Source organism: Culex pipiens, chromosome 2 (assembly GCF_016801865.2).
Source record: "Culex pipiens pallens isolate TS chromosome 2, TS_CPP_V2, whole genome shotgun sequence".
In the NCBI taxonomy this organism is placed as follows: domain Eukaryota; kingdom Metazoa; phylum Arthropoda; class Insecta; order Diptera; family Culicidae; genus Culex; species Culex pipiens.
In genome coordinates, this window is record NC_068938.1 from 125,237,211 (window position 1) to 125,243,210 (window position 6,000).

Sequence of the window (6,000 nt, forward strand, 5' to 3'; positions counted from 1 at the left end):
TGCAAAAATATATTCAAAGCTTGCTTCAAATATTTGAAAACATTGGGTTGTTTGGAGTAAAACCAACATTAAAAAGCTTTACCATTTGTTCAAGAGCTGAAACCAGTATTTGTCATTAATAACATAATTTCTGATTTTTTTTTTCTCATTTCAATAAACTGGTCATAGAGGCAAGTTTAAAATTTCTCATTTCAATGATTTTTTACATGCAGTCAAGCTGTTAATTGATCTTCACACTTATTCAAACCATTAATGTTGATAAGCTATACAATTTTGTTGCATAATATTAATTAAAACCAAGATCATAACAATTTTCAATAAATTTAAAATTTCCCGGGATTTCCCGGTAAATTGGCTGAAAATTTCCCGTTTCCCGGGAAATTGGACGCTCTAATCGGTAACGAGAATTTGTCGGCATCGAAGGATGTGTTACGTGCGTTCTTATAAAAAAAAATGTTGCGAGGAATCAACCAAGTTTTATCCGTAATCGCTCCCTTCTTTGTGTAATTTTCTACAAAAAATGGATTCGAGCACGACATGTTTTTTTTTTAAATTTTGAGAAAATCATTTATTTCAAAAGCAAATTCTATACCTTTCTTTTGTAAGAAAGGTAAAATGAAGGAAAAACCTAGATTTTGATTCTCATTTCTATTCATACGTTCTACGACCTCATCCATTGTCAAGCCGAACTGCATTGCGGTATCCCTGAACAGAACAGAGCTAACAGACTGTGCAGCATAAAACCCGGCAATGCTACGGGTAATTAACAATGGAACACAAAGTTTAGTGCAAACACACACACATTTGCGCGCAACATAGAATGCATGCATCGTGGTGCACTTACCTTTGGCATAGAAAAAAAAGAAAGTCAAACCACGGTTCAGGATGAGACTCTTGGGCTTGGCTTGGATGAACCGGTTTGATGCTAAAAATATCGCGACTTTTTGCGCACTTCTCCGTTCTGATGATGGCTGAAAAAAGGGCGTTAGATCACAGACGATGTGTGCCATTTCTAAGAGCCTAGACGAGTCACATGCAAACATCTGAGGAGAGTGACGGATGACAACACGGCGAGCCATAGGTCATGGTTTGTTATTGTTGTTGCGAAATTGCTAATGTGGGGTTACATCGCGTTAGAGTCACTGACTGATGGGTGCAGACGACGCACAGTGGGATACAACTACACAAAAAGTTGAGTGTTACTCAAATTTCAGCTTATTTTGGTATTTCCCATTTGACCCTCATTTTCAACTGACAATATCTTGGAAAAGTTACAAATCCAAATAAAACTTTAAAAAACTAATGAATTCATCGCTCCAACCCACCGTGCACGACAACTGCGTGCAAAGGAGTGGTCTGGCCTGGTACTATTTTTACAGCAGCTGTAGGACTTCATGCTACCAGCAGTGAGACATTTCAAGTGGTGGTTGACCTCGGACGACTTGGCACGCAGACCGTGTGTTGTTGAAACGCACTCTTGGGAAGAAGTGCACACACTTTCTCTCGGGAAGGACGCAAACAAAACCCCGGGCTCTTGACTTATCTTATCAATCAATGACTGCGCCGAGCTTTCCTCGTAGGACGGACGGAGTACAGAGTGTGGTGTTAGATAACGACCTCCCTCACAGGCTAGACATTGCAACTTTGCGCACTTTTCCTACACGCAATTGGCGTGTGCGCGCTCAACAGCGCTTGTGTACTTATCAGCTGCTGGTTACTAATTTAAACTTATCAGTGAAAATGGTCAGTCATGACCAGTGCTAACGTGCGATTGAACTGTTTTATGGACGAAACTGGTGATCTTGAAAACCAAACTAGAGAATGTTACCCTTGAAGAATTGGCTCCACCACCTGGAATTGGTTCCTGCTCACGCGGTTCAATCTGCGTCTGTTTTTGACCTATTTAGATAATGGGCTACCCAAAACTGTAATCGACAGCATTTTTTGCCGGCCGGCCGGCTACCAAAACGCTTCTGCTGATAAGAAACATTGAATGCCATTCGTCAAGAGTGTTCTCGTACGTTATTTCGTAATGTCAAGGTTGATAATAGGGTAGGTCGCCAACCAATTTAATCAAAAAGACTACGTTTACAATATAAATAAAATTTGGTAAATCTCCACCAGCTCACATGAAATCGGAAAAAGGTTGCCTCGACCCCTCTTCGATTTCCGTGAAACTTTGTCCTAAGAGGTAACTTTTGTACTTGAACACGAATTTTAGCTCCATTTTTCGATATCTGGTGACGGAGGGGTGGTACGACTCCTTCCATTTTTAAAATGTGTGAAAAAAGGTCGAAAGATATGAGGTCGAATGGACAAAATGTGAAACACAAAACTTTTGATGTGAGCTTAAAATGCATAAACAATGAAAAGCAGCTATGTAAAGGTGTTTTGAAAGGTTTTCATTGATTTCACTTCTATATTAAAAAAAAGGTCTTCTGAATAAGAACATGCTCCCGATTTCTCGAAGACTTTTTGAAAAGGGCTGGGGGAGCGGGGTTTATCTTTCAAACTGTTTATTTTTGGAAGAATAAAATAAAGTCAATAAAATATTCAAACCATTACTTTTTTAATTAATAAAATGAAAACTTACAATTTTTTTTCTTTTATTTTTATTTTTGACAATCAAGAAAAGGTTGTTTTTAAAAATAAAATAAAAACATGAAAAAAATTTAGAAGTCGAACTTTTTGAAAGGGCCGCTCATATTGTAGAGAATTGAAAAAAATACAAAAACATTATGACAGTCAAAAGAAAAAAAAAGAATAAATTGTTTAAAAAAAATAAAAACTATAAAAATATTTCAGAGGTCGAACTTCAAAAACCTGCTCATATTTTAAAGTCTGTAAAAATTCACAAAAAAATCGATACGACAGGCATAAACAGGTTGATAAAAAAAATAAAAAAATAGGTCTTTTTTTAAAAAAAATGTTCTTTTGAGAACATGGAAAAATTCAAAAAAATATGAAAACGATTTGGTTGTTTTTAGATTTTTTTTAAGAATTCGCATTTTTTAAGAATTGTTGGTGTTTGAAAAAATGGGACTACTCTCAATAGTATTACAAAATATTATTACAAAAACTGATATTCTTTTAGACCATGGAAAACTTCTCACAAAATGGTTTAGAAGTTATTCTGTTTAGGCCGTTGCAAATATTTTTCAGAGTTTATGTCGCCCCCATGTAACAAGCCATAGTCTCAACATTTGAATGCAAAAAGTGTTCAAAATGCATTTTACACTAGTTCAGTTGGTTCGCAACTATTAGTTTCCAAAAAAAAGTAAAAATGTGAGATTTGACAAAAACAAACATTATAGCGACATCGAAAATTTTGAAAAATTTAAGAGATTTTTAAATCAACCCAAACATGCTAAAAATAATTCTTATCGCAGGAGAATGCATTATAAATTATTTTCAGTTGATTGCACTTCAATTTCCATTGAAATTTTGAAGGTCTTTTTAAAAATATTTTTTTTGTCCCCTGATTTTTCGGGCCAACTTTCAAGGGGGAGAAGGGGTGACAGAAACTTTATATAAAAATTGTAGCAGTCTCATTTAAAAAAAAAGATCAATACTAAAAGGATGGATGAACTCACAGAAAAATAAATCAGATTTGCTTGCATGAAAATATTTTTTTCAAGAATATTTTAGAAGTTATTAATAATTATTATTTGTTTCATTTGTTCACATTCAACATGTTGTCCATTCGACCTTTTGTCGCACATCCCATTTTTGCACATTTGTGAATGTGTTTTTCAATAATTCGTTACTCAACTGTAAAATTTGGTGGGACAAGTAATTTTATGGAAAATTTTATCCACTTTTCGAATCTGTAATAACCCAGAAGGGTATTTTTATCTTTACAATTTTTTTTTATTTTAAAATGTCGATTTTTTTTAAAACTTTGCAAGGTTTTTAAAGTGTAACAATGTTCTACAAAGTTGTAGTGCAGAAAATCACAAAAATGATGTATAAACATAAGGGGTTTGCTACATCACGAGTTATCACGATTTAACGAAAAAAAAGTTTTGACTTAAGAAGAGTGTCAAACTTTTTTTTTTTTCATAAATAAAAATCCTATCAAATTCATGTTAGGGTTTACAACCATACTCAACCCAAACGACAAAACATGACCGGGAATCCTCTTCATTTCATCAATCTTCACTATCACTATCGACGGCGACGTTAGGAAGAGAGTGAAAAAAGTAAAACCTACCAATTACATCGCAGTAGAAACGGCAAAAAAAAACCTGCAGCAATCAGCCTTGGAGCCACCATTCAAATCAAGTACATAGGAAAAATAAAAACCAAATCCTCCCAGATTGGTTCATCCCTCTCACTCTTTCTCTTTCACTCACTTTGCTAGGAGGCTCAGTCCCCAACATCATCAGCCAGCAGATATGCCCACTTACAACTGAAACAGTTATAAACACGACATCAAGAAACCATCCAAGCAGCCAGCAAAGGGAAGGGAAAGGGACGCAAGAGAGAAAGAGATAGAGAAGCCGGCTAAACCCAAACGAAAGTGACCGTAGAGCCGTTGAACTTCGCAAAACGCAAACCAGCAAATAGTAGGCTGTGTGTGAGCAGAGTTACGGTCGTTGGACCGCGATGGACGAACATTGAAATCGAGAGGCCTAACCAAGAATTGCACGGTAAAATTTGTATAACTTCAGAATATGTTATTTTTACATCTTTCTCAAGTAATTTTACATGCATGTAGAGTGAATAACACAATCACGTTTTTATACAATTTTTGGGATAAAATAACTTTTTTCAGACAACAAATTTTGTCTGAAAACTCGAATCTTGGTAAACAAAAATTAAAACTGAATGTCATGGATTTTTCCATTTTTACACATAAATCAAGTTAACATTACATTCATTAAAGGAGTAACTTCACTTCTTCAAAAAATCCACCTAAATTATTTTCCCATTTTTCGCTGTGTGTGTTGCAGGAGGACACGATCGGAGCGAAATAATTACCTACAAAGAAGAGCAAGACAGCCGGTTCAAGAAGGAACTGCCGATGACCATCAGACCATTAATTTGGCGAGGAAAAACAGCGGAAGAAAATAATAAGGGACAGTGAGCTGTGTGCAGGTTCTTTCGGGGGATGGAATTTTAATGCACTGTCAGAAGAAAAACTTAAACAAAAAGTCGAAAAGAAGAATCCTTTTTGCTTACCTTGAATCGCTGGAGTTAGCCATTATCGTTGGCCATTCTAGGAAGAGAGTGTCCAGTCACGGTTTTTGAATTCAGGTTCAGCAATCGCAACTTTTTTTCTGTCTTCTTTCTTTTTGCAAATTTCACCAAAAACACACTGCAGGAAAACTGTAAAAACTGGGGGAATGGGGGACACCGTTTTATGCACTAGTTCTTCCTTTCGGTTATTTTAATCACCTTCTTAATTCATTCACTTCCTTTTTATTATTCTTCCTTTAGCATTTTTTCATTCTCTCAAACCTTCCTTACGGTACGAATAGCTGGCTGTACAGGAAAAGCATTCTTCGCACTGCGACACACTGCACTTTTTGTACAAATTTCATACCCCTGCGGCTTTCCCGAAATAACAAATTCACGCACCTGTCACTTGATCGTTTGACCGTTTACTGGAAAGATAAGAGCAGAAAGAAAGTACCGTTAGTTGCATCTCTAATGAGAGGAAGCGAATGATATGCGTCACTTAATTATACTGTAAAAAAGGAAGTTGTTGATACTCTAAGGAGCTTGTATTCTTCTTTCATAGCTGTTACATTGATGGACACAATGCAGCGAAAAAAATATTCTAAATTTGTTGAAAATTGTTTAAAAGACAATATATCAAGGGATACAAATCAGTTATTTTAAAACAACTGCTTGATTGTAACAAAACAATGTCGGTGAACCAGACTCTCTCCAAAGAAATTTAAAAAAGTTTTTAGAATTTGTTTCTACTGAGTTATGTGGACATTTTTTGATTGTCTTTCTCGGAAAGAATTTCCATATAAAATTAACCAATTT

The 6,000-nt window shown here is 35.5% G+C and overlaps 1 long non-coding RNA gene across 1 annotated transcript in view; it reads right to left on the reverse strand.

The window, feature by feature from the left end:
- The window catches only part of LOC128093166 (uncharacterized), a 196,409-nt gene that overhangs the window by 163,742 nt on the left and 26,667 nt on the right, over window positions 1–6,000 (reverse strand). The window contains exon 2 of the long non-coding RNA XR_008212289.1: window positions 5,185–5,609. This is a non-coding gene — a long non-coding RNA (uncharacterized LOC128093166). The remainder of the gene's footprint in view (window positions 1–5,184; window positions 5,610–6,000) is intronic.